Genomic DNA, 19,713 nt, shown 5'->3' with positions numbered 1-19,713 from the left:
CAGCAGCGCCGTTCCGTAGTCCCCTGAGCAAACTTCCCTCTTGTTTTTACACCTGCCGCGTCGTGTTTCACTGGGCCTCTGAATGCTGCTACAGCTTTTTCGTATCTTATCTAGTCGACATTTTGTCAAATCTACCACCAGTTGCTTAATTAACAATATTCCTTTATAAGAGACGCAAATGACAGAACATATGCCTCTTTACCATTTTTAGAACGACCTGCTACAGCAAACGAGGCCTCTGGCCTGAGGAAACGTGCTATTTCTAAACTTGGAGGTAGCTAGTTCTAAGCCCAGTGAATATTTACCATCAGAATTAGGGTATCGGGAGGTGTCGCTGGTGCATCGGTTTACTGTATTGAACTTTTTAGTATCTTAGTAGTGTTATCTAAACCATCACCATAAAAAAACGAATGGTAGTGATCCAGTTGGGTCACCTACGATGTGGATTTAAAGCTAACGAGCGGCTTTGTGAATTTCGATAGTAGTAGTTCATTGTTATGCCCTTGGTTTCAACTTATCCTTCGTACCAAATTATACTTTCGTCTGAATTGACATTACAGAAAACCTAATAAGGAATAATAAAACACAATCATTAAAGCACTAAGGGAATGAATCGAGAAATCATTCCTTGTAAGAGGATGGATGTATTCTGTAATACTTGTCTATATGACTGACACAAGAAGATAATTTTTGCACCAGTATAGTAGATCAAAAACAGGCGAAGAAACTATAAATACTATCCTCTAGTAGGATCAGCGGCCATCATGAACGACAAGTGCTTCAAACTTATCGTCGGAGTGTCTAATGTACTTGCAAGAGATCTTTCAAGTAAAACATGACGCTTTAAACAAAGAAACGAAAACCAAGTAAATCCCAGACATGCTTAATATGTCTCAATTCTGCGGAGCACCTGATCACAGCATTAAAGTGCTGCAGCATCATGTTGAGCCATGCATAAATCAAGGAAAGAAAGGATAGTACAACGCAGGATTCCATGTTCTCTCCGTAATGTTCTGATTACAATGAATTACACTTTCGTCCATGGAATGATGTAAACACTGCAACTCATCAGCCCATAAGATATTTTCACCATCATCAACGATAAAAAAATGAATATTGCTAACTATCTGCAAATCGCCTGCAGATAAACGCGTACGAAAGGAAGACTCGGGTTTAGGGCTCCGTGGACGACGAAGCCATTAGAAATGGAGAATAACCTCAGTATGGCGAAAGAAATTAGCCGTATCCTTTCATAGCAACAACACTTGTGTGCAAAACGTAAGGACGGAAGTAACATTCATCTGATGTTTAACAGCCATATGAAATAGGTCGATGGCCGCGTGGAGTGGTAGTGCGGTCTGAGGCGTCATCAACATACATAATCCGCAAGCCACCTGAAGGTGTGTGGCGGAGGGTGCTTTGAGTACCTCTATCGGTTCTCCCATCTATTCCAGTCTCGTATTGTTCGTGGAAAGAAAGATTGTCGGTATGCCTCTGTGTGGGCTCTAATCTCGCTGATATTATTCTCATGCTCTCTTCGCGAGATATACGTAGGAGGGAGCAATATACTGCTTGACTCCTTGGTGAAGGTATGTTCTTGAAACTTCAACAAAAGCCCGTACCGAGCTACTGAGCGTCTCTCCTGCAGAGTCTTCCACTGGAGTTTATCTGTCATCTCCGTAACGCTTTCGCGATTACTAAATGATCCTGTAACGAAGGGCCCTGCTCTCCGTTGGATCTTCTCTATCTCTTCTATCAACCCTATCTGGTACGGATCCCATACCGGTGAGCAGTATTCAAGCAATGAGCGAACAAGTGTACTGTATCCTACTTCCTTTGTTTTCGGACTGCATTTCCTTAGGATTCTTCCAATGAATCTCAATCTGGCATCTGCTTTACCGGCGATTAATTTTATATGGTCATTCCATTTTAAATCACTTCTAATGCGTACTCCCAGATAATTTATGGAATTAACTGCTTCCAGTTGCTGACCTATTTTGTAGCTAAATGATAAGGGATCTTTCTTTCTATGTATTCGCAGCTTATTACACTTGTCTACATTGAGCTTCAATTGCCATTCCCTGCACCATGCGTCAATTCACTGCAGATCCTCCTGCATTTCAGTACAATTTTCCATTGTTACAACCTCTCGATATACCACAGCATCATCTGCAAAAAGCCTCAGTGAACTTCCGATGTTATCCACAATGTCATTTATGTATACCGTGACTAGCAACGGTCCTACGACACTCCCCTGCATCACACCTGAAATCACTCTTACTTCGGAAGATTTCTCTCCATTGAGAATGACATTCTGCGTTCTGTTATCTAGGAACTCTTCAATCCAATCACACAAATGGTCTGATAGTCCATATGCTCTTTGTCCATTAAACGACTGTGGAGTACTGTATCGAACGCCTGGGAACCAGTGTCTATGGCCCTCTGAGTCTCGTGGAGGAATAGCACGAGCTGGGTTTCACACGATCGTCTTTTTCGAAACCCATGCTGATTCCTACAGAGTAGATTTCTAGTCTCCAGAAACGTCATTATACTCTAACATAATACGTGTTCCAAAATTCTACAACTGACCGACGTTAGAGATAGAGGTCTATAGTTCTGCACATCTGTTCGACGTCCTTTCTTGAAAACGGGGATGACCTGTGCCCTTTGCAAATCCTTTGGAACGCTACGCTCTTCCAGAGACCTAAGGTACACCGCTGCAAAAGGCGGGCAAGTTCCTTCGCGTACTCTGTGTAAAATCGAACTGGTATTCCATCAGGTCCAGCGGCCTTTCCTCTTGAGCGATTTTAAATGCTTCACTATCCCTCTGTCGTCTATTTCGATATCTACCATTTTGTCATCTGTGCGACAATCTAGAGAAGGAACTACATTGCAGTCTTCCTCTGTGAAACAGCTTTGGAAAAAGACCTTTAGTATTTCGGCCTTCAGTCTGTCAACCTCTGTTTCAGTACCATTTTGGTCACAGAGTGTCTGGACATTTCGTTTTGATCCACCTACCGCTTTGACATAAGACCAAAATTTCTTAGGATTTTCTGCCAAGTCAGTACATAGAACTTTACTTTCGAATTCATTGAACGCCTCTCGCATAGCCCTCCTCACACTACATTTCGCTTCGCGTAATTTTTGTTTGTCTGCAACGCTTTGGTTATGTTTATGTTTGCTGTGAAGTTCCCTTTGCTTCCGCAGCAGTTTTCTAACTCGGTTGTTGTACCAGGGTGTCTTTTCCATCTCTTATGATCTTGCTTAGGAAAATACTCATCTAATGCATATTGTACGATGGTTTTGAACTTTGTCCATCGATCCTCAACACTATCTGTACTTGAGACAAAACTTGTGTGTTGAGCTGTCAAGTACTCTGAAATCTGCTTTTTGTCAATTTTGCTAAACAGAAAAATCTTCCTACGTTTTTTAATATTTCTATTTACGGCTGAATCATCGATGCAGTAACCGCTTTATGATCGCTGATTCCCTGTTCTGCGTTAACTGTTTCAAGTAGTTCGGGTTTGTTTGTCACCAGAAGGTCTAATATGTTATCGCAACGAGTCGGTTCTTTGTTTAACTGCTCAAGGTAGTTTTCAGATAATGCACTTAAAAAAATTTCATTGGATTCTTTGTCCCTGCCACCCGTTATAAACGTTAGACTCTCCCAATCTATATCCGGCAAATTAAAATCTCCACCCAGAACTATAACATGGTCGGGAAATCTACTAGAAATATTTTCCAAATTTTCCTTCAGGTGCTCTGGGCTCAAATGGCTCTGAGCACTATGGGACTTAACTTCTGAGGTCATCAGTCCCCTAGAACTTAGAACTAATTAAACCTAACTAACCTAAGGAAAGCACACACATCCATGCCCGAGGCAGGATTCGAACCTGCGACCGTAGCGGTCGCGCGGATCCAGACTGTAGCGCCTATAACCGCTCGGTCACTCCGGCCGCCCTTCAGGTGCTCTGCCACAACAACTGCTGAGCCAGAGGGCCTATAGAGACATCCAATTACCATGTTTGAGCCTGCTTTAACCGTGACCTTTACCCAAATTATTTCACATTTCCGATCTCCGTCAATTTCCTTCGATACTATTGCACATTTTGTCGCTATAAACACGCCTCCCCCTTCACTTTCCAGCCTGTCTCGGCGGTATACATTCCAATCTGAGTTTAGAATTTCATTACTGTTTACATCTGGTTTCAGCCAACTTTCTGTCCCTAGTACTATGTGGGCCTTGGGACCGATTATTAATGAGAGCAGTTCTGGGACCTTTCTATAGACGCTCCTGCAGTTTAATATTAGCACATTAATATTGTTATTCCCTGTTGCGTTTTGCCTACTACTACCTTGTCGCGTCTCAGGAGGCGTCTTGTTGGGCCTAGGGAAGGAATTCTCTAACCTAAAAAACCCAAATGTGCATTCCACAAGTACTCCGCTACCCTTGTAGCCGCTTCCTGCATGTAGTGCACGCCTGACTTATTCTGGGGGACCTTACATTTCTCCACCCGATAGCGGAGGGCGAGAAACTTGCACCCCAGATCTCCGCAGAAACGTCTGAGCCTCTGGTTTAAGCCTTCCACTGGGCTCCAAGCCAGAGGACCGCGATCGGTTCTGGGAACGATACTACAAATAGATTCCACCCCGCGAGCGAGGGTTTCCGCCTTCACCAACTCCGCCAACTGCCTGTATGAACTGAGGCTGACCTCTGAACCCAGACGGCAGGAGTCATTGGTGCCGACATGAGCAACAATTTGCAGTCGGGTGCACCTAGTGCCCTCTATCGCCACCGGCAGGGCCTCCTCCACATCTCGGATGAGACCCCCCGGCAAGCAGACAGAGTGAACACTGGCCTTCTTCCCCGACCTTTCCGCTATTTCCCTAAGGGGCTCCATCACCCGCCTAACGTTGGAGCTCCCAATCACTAATAAACCCCTCCCTCCGTGTGCCTGCTCGGACCTTGCTGAAGGAGCGGCCACATGTCCACTCACAGGCAGAGCGGGCGATGCCACACGGCCAATCTCCACATTGACCCTCCGCCTCGTGCACCGCGAAGGCCGCTAAACCCGCCATTTTGCGTGGGGAGAGGGTGGCCCAACCGCGCCCGGTACCCGCGAAGATGTCTCGACAGCAGGGACCGTGGGTGAAGCAGGCACCACCTGGGGTGTACCATGCGACGCGCCAGACTCCCCACTGCCGCTACACTCCGAGGCAGCAGCCTGAAGACGGCTGACCGCGGCCATCAGCACGTTCAGCTGTTTGCATGTCACAGGCTGTGCAGCCCCTCCTGTCGGAGGTTCGAGTCCTCCCTCGGGCACGGATGTGTGTGTGTTCTTAGCATAAGTTAGTTTAAGTAGTGTGTAAGTCTAGGGACCGATGACCTATGCGGTTTGGTTCCTTAGGAATTCACACAAATTTGAAAATAGGTCGATGAAACTTTGACCATACATAGAATGAACTGCTATAGTACAGTACAGTACAGCAGATAAATGAAAAATCGCAATGAGACAAACAGAAATTACAATTTTATACAAAGACAGCATTTACACTGAAGTCTCTGATCTATGATGGTCCCCAGGATACTGCAATAGGCGGGGCATGGTTCTTAATAGGGCGTGTGATCACCACGGACAGCACTGCACGCTCTGAAATGTGTTCCCATGCTGGCCTCAAGGTTGGCAAGGAGTTCTTGTGGTAGGGGCGCTCCATTTCTCCACCAGGGCGGCTGCCAACTTCTGGATGGTCGTTGGTGCATGTCTGTGTGGTGCAATGCATCTCGCCACTGCACCCCACCTGTGCTCACTGGGAGGTAAGTCGGGGGAAGGGGCAGAACGAAGTCCATTCGCCGAATATCCACTCGCTCCAAGAGCTCCTCCACCTGCGGCCTTCGATGTGATCGCGCGTTATCGTCCTTAAGGGCGGACGTAGGAGAGAATGGACGTGTTTACATAATCTAACACAGTTTTTGGTGTTTGAAAGATAATAGAACCAAATTTTGCACGTGAGGTAATTATGTTATGGGCTACATTGTGGAATTTTTTCAAAGTTTTTTCTCAAAAAATTTGATTGTGGTATTGTTTGAAATTTTCGCAACACATGCTATCACACGAGGAACATTTGACAAAAATTAATTTACTTACAACTTGCATATTGTGGTAGGTAATTCTTAGTAATCAGATAAGCAAACGTGTGGAACAGTCTTAATATCAGTTTTAGAGCTCCTACAATTAATTTAAAAAAATTATGAGTATGAAACAAAGCAATTTCAATTTCTCAGAAAAGTAAATAATTTTGACAGAAACACACTTAGAAAAAATTTGTTCCACAGGAAGTTGTTTTATACTATGAACAAAGTTTGCAAAAAAATTCACTTTTCTATCTAGCATGGTTCAGGGGAAAATATTCCTTATACGCTGAATGAGAGTTCCAGAAAATGCACGTGAAAGATTTTATAAGGATTTACACCATAAATTAGTACCTTAATGTTGACCAGAATCATACATTTGGTCTTCTTGCTCTTTTTATACCTGTTTCCTTTTTATCTGATGTTTCTGGCGTGCCCTTTTGGCTATATCCTTCACAGACAGTTCAAAACGTGCAACACGCACTGTATCTATCTTCTTCAATAGCTTCACGGTGAAGCAACCTGCAACAAATCCTAGTCCAGTAAGGATCCTTATTCTTCCAATGTTACCACCATTAAACACCAGACATGCGTCATATGTGCCAATTTTAACAGTAGATGAGATAAATGTTTTTGAGCATCTCTTTCAAATGAGACGGTTGAAGCTCTCATTCGGGTTGTGTGTTCCACCATGGGTACATTTCTTTAATAAATCTGGATGAGCTAGAAACTGGAATGTTGCTTTATGGTGTTTAATACTTCTTCAGGAAAACTGTGTTTATGTGAATAGGTTTTGTTTTCTGCTTTTGCCTGCTTATATTTGCACCAGCATATAACACAATTCATGTACTGGCTTCTCATCAGTTGACAACTTGTGAAAAAATAATCCTCACACTGCCTTCTGTATTGCCTTCAAATCTCCAGTGTTTTTCCTTATTGCTTTGCGATAATATATTTGCAAATTCTGGAACTCTTTGGCAGTCAGATGTTGTGGCCCACCCAGTGGCTTTCCGTCTTTGAGTTCTACACCTTTTTGTTCTAGTTTCAGTTTCATAAGTCTCCGGCCCATCCTCTTCTGAATGTGCTCCACACACTCTAGCTTTTCAGTGTTGCATCCATTTCCATATGGCTTGTTTTCTACAACATTTCAAAGCACTACAGTTTCACATATCTAACTCCGTGCCTCATTTCGCTCCGATGAAATGTTAATTTCATTCCTGCTTGCTCCATGCCACCACTAGAACCATCATATTTCTTGATGCAAATTATTTTGTGTTTTATTTACCATTGTCTCTCTTCTTCCTGATTGCCTTATGTCTTCCTGTGTGCACAAATAGAGCAATATTTGGACATTACCTGCAAATCCAAAACGTTTCCCGTATTTTTTTCCTGTAACTGCTGAAACACTATCACCTGGAACACATAGATCTGTAGAAGGCAATGGATCATTCACTCTGTCTGAATGTCTTTCTTAAATAAAACTGCCTCTTTCACTGCTGCTGACAAACTGATATTGCATTCCATTTCCAAGGTTTACAGAAGATGATTGTTTAGTGTTGAGTACGAGGCAGACCGAGATGGCATATTCATTATTGCACAAAACAAATTGCTACCTTCCCTTCCAACACATCTCATCCCATACCAAAATCTTATGTTGGCTTCATACAACCAATTCTTAGCAGTTTATGTTTTGAACTGAATGTCAGTTTGACAGCTATTACAAAACAAGTGCATATTACACACAATACCATCTCTGTCACTGCTGTCATCTAATCTTAAAGATTTATTGTCACCGATACGAGAAGCACACGAAATTCTATTAATAGAACACATAATATCTAAATCAATTATCCTAAAACCACTATTCACTTCGTCTTTAGTGGACTGAAACTCTACACCAGTTCCAAGTTTCTTCTGTAAACTGCTCGTCGTCTTAGCTTCACAATTATCTTCCGCTGAATTATGTTGGCTCACTTGTAGAAACTGTATTCATACGTAAATGGCGAGCTTTAGCCACTTTCTTAAACACTTTACCACTATATCTTGGCGTTTTAAACGGTAAATCATACAAAAAAGCTTGAACACGGTCGTAATTCTCACACTGACATCAGAACTGACATGTTTATATTTCTGCACCACATACTATAACAGCTGCCTAAGATAGCTAGCGGAAGGCAAAGATAACACCACGTAAACGGGCCCACAGCGTTCTATACTCCTCTTCCGACGCTTTTATAATAGCAGGAATAATAAAATGTCGCAAACAAGAAGGGTGTCGTCTAGAAAAGTGGCCGTGGCGCTGCGCAGTGATTGAAACAAGACAGCTTTTTTATCATTTGTAGTTCGAATTAATCTGGAGACTTTCTAACATGCTACACAACTACCTGGTGGCAAACATTTTTTTATCATTTTTGACCGATTTTGCCTACGTCCCCCCTTAAAATGAAGGCAGGGTCGAATTCACGCCTGAAGCGACGGTTATGGGGAAAGGGTACAGTCCGCCCACGCGAAATTATACCTCCTCATAACGTAACACCCGTATCAGCAAAACGACCTTGTTCGACACTGCTGGACGTACCCTCATATGTCAGAGGTGGGAACGTGTAATGCACACAGGAGCATTGTCGAACATGATCGTTTAGGTGGTCCAAGTGTTAGGTATGGGGGGCATAATTTTGCATGGGTGTATTGACCTTCAAATCCTTGAACACGCTACACTCACTAGTCAAGGTTGTTGTGATACTGTAGTCCTTCTCCATGCGCTCTTTTCAGGGGTGCTTTCGGCTCTGACTTCATTTAATCCCCGTGAAAACTGCAACCGGAAAGATATGTTTCGGGGAACGCTGTTCATAGCTACAATTGTAGCCATTTCAAAATCTAGCACTTCAGTATTGGGTGACCTCCAAGGCATCTTATTTTTAAATGCAGAAAAAAAAGTATTTCGTGTGTATTTTGACTTCCGCATGTGAGCAAAGCAAATAAAACAGGAAATACCTTCGTCTTGTGTTATTTCGACGTTCATCCATAAGAACAGTTCCGTTTTCACACAGGATTTTTCCGCTTCTTCACAACCGAACGCCAGGATTCTCAGGAAAAGACGTATCGTCAGTTAAAAAAGAAAGAAAAAAACGATTCCTTCACTTTCAATTAATTTAAAAATGTCTCCGCTCAGTTGAATCTGCGAATTAATGCCAGGGCTCTGGGTCGTCCCAATATCCTTCCTTTACAGATTGTAATCTTGGAGTTCTCATAATTTGGCATAATTGCGACGAAATCTAAAAGTCCTCTTTTAAAGCAGTCTTTTCTTCTTGAACTCTTTTCCCGCAGTTCGCATTCGTTTCTTAATCAGCACATCTGCTTCGTCAGGTGGGCAAGAATGTCGCTGCTCATTCATGATTCTGACATTTGCAATTTTTAAGTGATTTCGGCACTTACTGTGTTCCGAAATCACGCACAACCATCACGTATGCTTATCACATTGTCTTTGCTCCCAGTGGCGACGATCATCATTAAGAAGACGAGGCTTCCCATTATTTCCATTACTCACAGTGCGCAAAACTCCACTAGCTTAGGCCTACGAACCTATGCGGTGAGCGAAAGCTGTCAACGGGGTTGGTGAACGACTGACGTAAATCAGCAGTGCGGGAGGCTGTGGTCGGAAAACCCACGTTGCAAAACTGTTTGCTCGGTAGTTCCACAGGACATGAGGCACCTACAAAAGAGTCGAAAACACCACGGCCGGAAATCCCAAGTAGCCGCCTATCCTATCGCCTTGTTATTAGGTGCCACCGAGTTTAATGACCCTGTCCGACAGACGGATCAACAGAGGCAGATATCTTCGCCCCACGACTGACAGTGAAAGGATTTGAGATTTATCCAGGACATCAGAGCAGCGCCTGATGAGCACGAATTGTACGGCGCCCTCTCTCCTCCCCTATGCAGTTAAATACTAGTGCAGAAAAGCAATTGCACTGCCAGGATTATGATGGGTATTTGCTACCTACCATAGTTGCATGCGTCAGTATAGTCGGCTATGAAAAAAATAAATAACTTCGGCTACAAACAATTTAATTATTAAGTAGAAGTTTTGTAAAGTAAAGGTGCTTAGTAAGCAATTAATGACTTACTGGCACTATACCCGTACAATAACTCGTGGCTATTTCTTTGTAATACACCACAGACGTCGGCACTTGGCAGTACAGAGACACAGTACGGGCTTGTCCTTCAAAAGTATCACTCACTATAGCAGAATCGCAAACAGGACTCCTGAGTCCGCACTTGCCAACAACATACTGAGAAGTTATATCATAAACACTAATAACTGCTATTTTCTCACTAAACTGATGCTCATTTATTCAAGACTAATTTGTTGTGGAAATTTTAAAAGCGACTATTTACCTGAGGAAACAAAAACAAAAAAGAGGATGGACAGAAACGAAAAAGAGGATGGACAGAAACGAAAAAGAGGATGGACAGAAACGAAAAAGAGGATGGACAGAAACGAAAAAGAGGAAAGATTGGACTAAACGTCTTGACATTAAAGAACTGAGAACAGCAAAGAGATAGCAACCTTACAATTTTCCTCGTCAGAATCAGGGAGTCATAGTCTCAAATACAGTTTTATCTTACCTTCCTCCTCTGTATCAGATGCTGGTTAATGTTGTAGGGGACTGCGATGACAGATTCAGCCTCTCCGATTGACTGCTAGTCAGCTGCTAGAGATATTGTCTTTGGGCCAGTATCAGATTCCGCCGCATTCAACCTGTCAACAAAAAATGGCGTTTATCAAGAAAGCAGTACATGTCACTGAAGGAAGCATAAGCATTCAAACACTTTTTATCCGTAATTATAGCTGACGAGAAACACTTTGCTCCTTACAAAGTGCTTTGCCATATGCTACGTCTCGCAGTGCAAACCTCGTCAGTTGCACTACGTTTTCGGTAGACATTCCAGCTATACCGTACGGACGCGGAATGAACTGAGGCTACAGGTACAAAAGCGTAGCAGACGACACTAAGAGCGCATACAATGCCTCTTATTGGATGGAAGAATGTAACAGTAGCTCTATTTCTTGTAACAGTTTCCAAAACACTTATTTTTGTATTCAAGTAATGTGAACTATTAATACGAAATCTTTGTGTCACTCTTAGTCGCTCGTGAACAAAATTTACACATTTTTTGCTGATTCAATGACGACGTTGTTATTTAAGGAAACATTAGTACACAAGCTATTTCAGAAAGAATACGGAATATTTCAGGAGGCGAAAGTATATACTAATTCGAATATAACATTCCATATAATATTCGTCCAATTTTTACATCTGTTAGAATACAGCCCAAAGAAATATTCATTGGAGGTGTTAAGCAAAGGCAAACAGTAAATTCAAAGTTGATTTTCATAAACTCCAACTCCACACTTTAAAATTCTCTACACAGTGCCACGTGCGGCTGTTCTGGGGTTATCTTTGCGTTCTTTTATTGAGGTAGAAATATTCATAATCTGAACGATCAATTTGTCTCTTCTGTTTCCCTTAGTGGCCAAGAAACATGTGACCATTTCTGTCGATCGATCTTATGAAGAATGTTACGTTTGAACTCTGGCAGACTCAATCACAGTTGACTATCACACCACACCACCCATTTACAGAGAAGCGTTCTTGAAAATGTGTTTCCACAAAGGCGCGCGAGTTTTCGTCGAACCGGCGACGTAGGGTTACGAGTGTTATTGATAGCGTCACGAGTGAATGTGGCTTCACCAATAAGCCAGTATTAATGTGAATAACCGGCGATTTGCACTTACAAGGGGACAGTCAGACCTGTTAAACACGGATTTTGATTAGACTTAGATATGTTGTAGAAGGACCTGCTCTGAGTACTTGGCTAACGGCTTTCATGCGACAGCCCCTAATTTCCTATAAAATCCTTGAAGTTTTATGCATACCTCCTACACCCGCCACATTAATCATATTTCCACCAACTGAGCTTAGCACAGTGGGTAAGGGTTGCGCCTAACACGCCGGCGTTACGCGTTCCAATTTTGCCCGAGTACTTTTTCTTTCCGTTTTCAGTTTTACCGTATAGATTATCATTAAGAAGTTATGACATGAAAAATTATTCATTAATAGTCATTTTCGCAGTGCAGATTTCACTAAATCAGTGATTACAGCCACACTTTCTTCAAATTACGGAATCGTCCTTTTCGGTATCGTTTGCATCGCTTGCCATGCTAGAACAGAATTCCGGAGGGTACTTGTCGTGGAACCAACCGAAATGAAAATTCGTAGAGCACGATGCACATTTAATGGAAGTTAGTACCTTGCAGTCACACGGATTTTCCAGAAGCTACACCCGAAAGCACAGTTCGTTTAAATTAAAAAAGAATGTCGTTTCTTCGATCAACTTCGATGCGAACCACGCGTATTTGATCACCCCTGCAAAGAAGGTGCGCTAAATTCATGCAGGATTAAAGAATGTATTTTTATGGAATGTTCCCTCTGAGCTATTTCTCTATTAGACTTAAGGCAATTTTGAATTTTTTCCTTAATATTTTAATCTGTCTGTAAAAATAAACAGCTATGGCAAAGTGCACTTCATTTTGGTAGGGTAATTTTTGTCCTGACGCAGTTATAGCATACTGTACTGCGAATGGATGGCTGATTTTGTTCAGATCTTTTTTCTGCACATGGACGGATTTCGCTCCCTGTTCTGCAAGGGATCTACTGTGGGTCGGCTGATACTGGCAACCGGATCGATCGATATTAATTGCATAATAGAGGTCAAAATTAGGGATCAGTACTTTCGTCTGTATGCGGAATATTTCCTCAGCTGCATATACTATTTAATGATATGAAACTGAAAAAAAGGAGTACACAGCCAGGAATGGAACCCCTACCGCTAGCGCGGTAGCTGGGAACCTTAGCTGCTGCGCTAGGCTCGCTAGGCGGTGCCCATAAAGCTTCAACATCGAATTTTCTGGAACTAGAGCAACCATCCCAGTCAGAAGTAGTGCTACGTCATACTGAAAAGTGGGCCCATACTGCTACATTCATTGTAAATGTGTCTCGATTCTGCAATCACCAAAGTAATACCACATACTTTCTCAACCCGTGAAGTATCATTTACTTTTCTGCTCCCCTTCTGGAGCTTTACTTTTTCTGTCAGGCAGTGTATAAAGCCCCGATATATCGGGGGAAAATACTGATGTCCATATACCATATGAAATATTCGGTGTAAATTTATCGTCTCGTACGCCTTTGCCATTTCTATGTCCAGGGCGCTGAGAAACAGTTTGGCAAGCAGCTTTCAAAATTACTTGTACACCAGAGAGCAATGATGTAGTTTATGTTGTATCTGTATCTGGAACTTCGAAGAGTATGTCTTCTGTGAGGATAATCAACATTCCACAAGATAATAATATGATGCACATCTGAGTTATTGTCTCAAAAGTCACACAAGAAATCTGATGACAATTACTTTTTCTGTACTTTTCCTACTTCGATTGGCTTGTCGCTGTTTTCCTCATCATTTTAGTCTCTAGTAATCTCCTTTTCAATGACTACCTGCTAAAAACCCTATGTCGTCAATAAACTGCAATTATTTATTTTGTGCAACAGTATAACGCTTCTGAACAAAATATAGTTGTCTTCATTCTGGAAACAACACATAGGATGCGGATAAGCCACTTCCAGTCCGCGTAAGGATCGTATCTCGATCTGGGACATAATTTTAATATTACACAAAGTTAAATAGTAATATGTTATTAAACAGTGGATCTTTGTTTAAATTACCCTGCGACAACTGTTAGTCTCAGGTATTCAATGATAAAATTTGGAAGAACCGAGAATCAAAACCGTACACTGTCCGACTTCTTTCACTTACGCCCTTTCACTTTGATATTCTATCTGCTGATTTATCTTTTGTTTCTGTCGATGCTTCTAACTTACCACCTGTTATCGTGATACTGCAGAAGGATAGACTTCATTTTATTGATAAGCTTTGCCGGTAGAGTGTTAATCCAGCATGTCTTCTAATGACATCACCGCCAAGATAATTTTCAATACTAAACTTTTATTTCTTCGCGTATACTTTTCCGGTGAAACATCAATGGAAGTGACTTACTTTACCTTCTTCCAAGACTGATGATTTCTCTAAAATGTGTTTGTTGTACATAACTGGCCGTGCTTGTGGTGCTTAGTAATTTCTTTGTGTCTTAGTAGATAAATAGGGAAATGAAAGAAAAAGGGACGAGATATTCGTGCTTGATACACATACTTCGAAAAGCATGATATCTTAGCATTGTATTAAACAATATATTATTCTGCCGTAAGAATGCATTTTTTTCCTGTGCTGTATTCTTTTACGTGGTCATTGATGGGATCATTCTAAATCTTTCAGTATTGTTTGTCGTTCTCTACACGGTAACAGGGAACCTTCTCTTGTGAAGAAGACTTGAGTAAGGGGTCATTAGGAAAGTAGCTTCTCACATTTATTACTGTCAAAGAAAAGGTTGGTGGGGGATAGGTATCATCCAAATTTCTTACGTCTTATTTATCTGCAAAATAAATTCTGTCAAAAGAAAAGAATAGGACATACTGCGGAAGTTCTGACAAGGATGTCGAACGTCCGGATATTACTTTGTGTTTTTGATTACGAACAGATATGAAAGAGTTTTGGACAAGATCAAATGACCGTGTGGCATTGATCGTCGGGAGGCCCCATCCGGGAAAGTTCGGCCGCCAGGTGCAAATCTTATTGAGGTGACACCACAATGGGCGACTTGCTCGTCGGCGATGACGAAATGATGAAGAGAGCACAACACTGTCCATAAGCAGAGAAAATCTCCAACCCAGCAGGAAATCGAACCCGGGCCCACTGCATGGTAAGGAAACACCTTACTACTCAGCTAAGCAGGCGGGCAGAGTTTTGGAAAGTGATATTGTAGTTTGGAATCGCAGTTAATTTAGTAACGATTAATGTAATGATATGAGGAGCAATGAAATCAGGAGTGACATTTCTAGTCCGATAAATTAAAATAGTTGTAATGAAAAAAAGCGTTCGGTTGTAAAGATAGTCACAATTTTTGATGGTAGAGACACTAGGCAGAGAAGAGAATACTATCTACATTCAACGAAACGATGGCAAGAATGAGTGGTGTGGTTAGTTGTGGAAGAGCAAACGCAATTCGAGTCTCCATCACGAGCAAGGTAAGGCAGTAGTAAAACACTAGACTCTCATTCGCGAGAACGGCGATTTAAATCCTCGGCTACCCATCCATATTGAGATTTTCCGTGGTTTCCCTAACTCGCTTAAGTTAAATGTCGAGAATTCTTCTTTGGAAAGGACGCGACCGAGATCCAGAGATTCAGCCCTGCCCTTCACCATTCGAATTTGCGCTTCGTCCCTACGGTCACATCGCCGACGTAGCGTCAAGTACAGTCCTTCCCCTCCCATATTTTCCAGCATAACTATCCGATAAAAGTTATTTTTGACAGCAATATCCACGATCTTGATTTCTTAAAATGGGACTACAAAAGTAATGGGAAATATTAGATGGCTGCACTAATTCGGGAAATCGGAACATTTCCGACATATACTTTTGTTTGAGGTCCGTAGGGGGGTGACAGCAGCCTGAAACATTTGCGCCGTGTATGTGGATAATGTCACAGGACAGACCACAGCAAGAAAATGGCACTCATTTTTAAGGAGGATCATTTTGACATTAATGAAGGAAGACCTTCGGGGGGGTTGATGAAGATAGTTTAAGCGCATTAATTGACAAATATCCATGTCTGTGTACTCGAGAACTGGCAGATGTGATGAGCTGTGATCATTCCACCACTGTGCGGCATTTGGAAACGGCGGGGAGGTTCAAAAATCGCATGCTCTGAGCCAAAATCACAAAAATCAGCATGTGGCCACATGTGCATCTCTGCTTGCTCGTCATCAATTGGCTCGTGAACAACACCGACCATTCCTATCCCGTGTCGTTACTGGTGACGAAGAATTGTGCCGTTATGAAGAAAATGTTACGCATCTGGTGGAGCAGCGACGGTGTGGTGTACTACGAATTGCTTCCCCGAGGTGTGACCACCACTGCTGACATTTATTGTCAAAAACTAAGACATGTCCTAGACGCAGTTCAAGAACAACGACCAGGAAGACAGCGTGAAGTGAGTGACGCTACTCCACGATAACGCCCACCCGCATTCTGCTAGACTGACAAAAGCAGTATACAGGAGTAGGGAAGTCATGCAGCACCCACCTTATCCACATTATCCTGCACCCTCAGATTTTCACCTTTCCCGCGCTCTATCTACGCACCTTCAAGAAACGTCCTTTCCTGATGAAAGTGCGTTCCGAACATGGTTCGACGAGTCCTTCGCCTCAAAAGCACATGATTCCTATTGTCGTGCAGTCGAAAAATTTACCCCGGCGTTGGCAGACTGTTGTAAATAGTGAACGGGAATGTGTTATTGATGAGTAAAGTCTGTTATGTGTATCTGTTGTGTTATTAAACTTATGGAGAAACGCTATGAACTCTTGCCCATCACAATAGTACTGTGATCCATCAAAAAGAGAGAAGAATTTCTTCCCCGTTTATGTGCAGTGGTGATTAGTGTGGCTTTGATTTTCTATCTGCAGCTATTGACTTCTCCGTGGTGGAACCTACTAGGCAGAGATTCATGATGCTAAATGAGAACCCACTTCAACATGACAAAAAACCGCCACTCCTGTGTGATCCGTTAAGTAAGATCGCTGGACAAAATTTTGAAGACCGCCTTAGGAGAGCACTGTGGTCACCATAGAGTAATGCAGATGGTGTAGAAATGGAAGCAGGCTTCATGTGACCGTCCACCCTTGACTACGTCATGCCAGTCGGCTCTTTCTGCCAGTCGGTTGTCACATGTACGACGTGCAGACGCGAAAGAATAACAGAAAGGAGCTGTCGTCCCTGGAGGTGCGCACGACCTAACCTTGCATAAAGTTTCCCGATTTGTTGGTGTGTCGACGGCAGAAGTCCAACAAATGGTGTACCACTCGCAGTCAGCAGTACGGCGTAAGAACAGTGGTATAAACTGACGAGTATCACACCTTGACAGTCGGTTACAAACCCGACAGGAGTTGCTGCTATCAGTGAATATAAGTAAATAAACCACTTTCCGAGCGAAAATTGCAGAAGAAACTGCGTATAGTTGACATTTCGAGTGTGGTACCTCGAAAAAGGTTATTGCTCAGACCGACACTTAAAGCTGCGCTTCTTCAGTGGACCAAAAGAGACAAACTGGGCAGCATCTGACTGGAAGCGTGTAGTGTGGTCCGGAGAATCGCGATTTTGTCTCTTTTCAAATGTCGGGAGGCGTCGCGTGTGTCGACGGGCCTAACCCGCAGTATATGAAGTGTGTAGTTCCGGCTACAGGAGGTTCACTGATGTTTTGCGGATGTTTCTCGTACCGTGAGTTGGGATCATTCACACAGTCCATCGTAAACAGGGATCAGGATGTTTATGTCATCATTAGCATTTGTTCCACATCTATATCTGCATATATAAACCGCAGGCCACCGTACGGTGCGTGGAGGAGGGTACCCTGTATCACAACTAGTCGTTTCCTTTCATGTTCCACTCGCACATATGCCTCTGTTTGAACCCTGGTTTCTCGTATCTTATCTTCGTGGTCCTTACGAGGAATGTATGTTGGTGGCAGTAATATCGTTCCGCAATCAGATTCGAATGCTGGTTCCCTCAATTTTCCCAACAGTGTTCCTCGAAAAGAACTTCACCTTTCCTGCAAGGATTCCATCCGAGATCCTGAAGTATCTCCGTAAAACGTACGTGTTGTTCGAAACTACCGGTAACAAATCTAGAAGCCTTCCTCTGAATTCCTTCGATGTCTTCCTTCTGTCCGGCCTTGTGCGGATCCCATCACTCGAACAATACTCAAGAATAGGTCACACCAACGTCCTATATGCGGTCTCCTGTACAGATGAACAACACTTTCCTAAAACCCTCCCAATAAACCAAGTCAACCATTCACCTTCCCTACTACAATCCAAGTGTTCGATCCATCTCACATCGCTTTGCAGCGTTACGCCCAGAAATCTGAAAGACGCGACTGTGTCAAGCACCACACTACTAATGCTGTATCTAAACTTACGGGTTTGTTTCTCCCACTCATCCGCATTAACCTACATTTTTGTACATTTGGAGCCAGCAGTAGCTGATCACACCGACTAGAAATTTCGCATAATTGTCTTGTATCATCCTACAGTCAATCATCTTCGACAGCTACCCGTGCACCACAGCATCATCAGCAAACTGCAGATTGCTGTCCACCCTATCCTCCACATCTTTTACGTACTGGAAACAATAGTGATCATATGATACTTTCCTGGGGTACTCCTGCACTCCTGACGACGCCCTTGTCTCCGATGAACACTCGCAGTCGAGAACAACAAACTGGCATCTATTACTTCTACATCTTCATGATGGCTATTGTGTAGGTATTATAATTGTTTCCCAGAGACATTTAAGTCTCTTCATTATCTACGTTAACGATAGAAGCAGAAGAAATGAATTAAAATTTGTACTGCTGCAGGGACTCTAACGCGGGTCTTCTTGCTTGCTAGGCAGAAATGCTAACCATTACACCACCGCAGTGCATTGGTCAACATTGCTGCATGTGGTAGTTCGTGCAGCAATGTTGACCATTGTACTGCGGTGGTGTAATGGTTAGCATTTCTGCCTAGCAAGCAAGAAGACCCGCGTTAGAGTCCCGGCAACAATACCAACTTTATTCATTTCTTCTGCTTCGATCATTATCGTAGATTGTGTAGATAGTTCCGTCTCCCAAGACGACAAAAGCCGTCTTCACAGGTTCTCTGCGGATACGTTCCTGGTTTCACGAAGACTCACGCATGCAACTGCACCTCGACTGCCTCGTTAAATCAACTGATCTTAATCCGACAGAAACTGTCTGGGACTGTTTCGAACAAAGGGTGAAACGTAGTAATCAACGTCGCAGCAATTTGGGTGATCAAAGGGACCTAGGCATCAATGCGTCGCTTCAGCTGGATTTGCGATACCTGAACAGAATTGTGGACCTCCGTTCTTGGCAAATTGAGGCCATTATCAACGCAAGAGGCGGAGGTACGTAGTATGATAGTGATGCCTCCTTGAGGAGACCTATTATATTTCTGGTGTGCTCACATCAGAAGCGAATCGACACATCAGTGTTTTGTTAGTCGTGTTATGTCAACTTTCGGAATATGGATGTGCGGGATTCAAACCCATGACCAGCTATACCAGTGTAGTTTATTCCTTATTTCCCTAAATCGCTTTAAGGCAAATGCAGCACACTTCTTTCGAAAAGATCACTCCGTTTCGTCCAATTCGAACTTATGCTCCGTCTTTGATGACGTCGTCATCGACAGGCCGCTAATCTTAATTTTCCCTTTTTAAATGTTCATGACGTGACGGAGGAGAAAGCTTTCCTGCTGAATACTAGTTGAGACAAGCACTGCCTCCTGTACGAGATATGAAGCCTCAAGTTGCGCCGGACAACAAAAAAGTGAAAGAGGTTGATTGT

The sequence above is a fragment of the Schistocerca nitens genome, chromosome 2 (assembly GCF_023898315.1).
Source record: "Schistocerca nitens isolate TAMUIC-IGC-003100 chromosome 2, iqSchNite1.1, whole genome shotgun sequence".
Taxonomy (NCBI): domain Eukaryota; kingdom Metazoa; phylum Arthropoda; class Insecta; order Orthoptera; family Acrididae; genus Schistocerca; species Schistocerca nitens.
The sequence above is the reverse complement of the archived record's forward strand: the minus strand, read 5'-3'. Positions refer to the sequence as shown.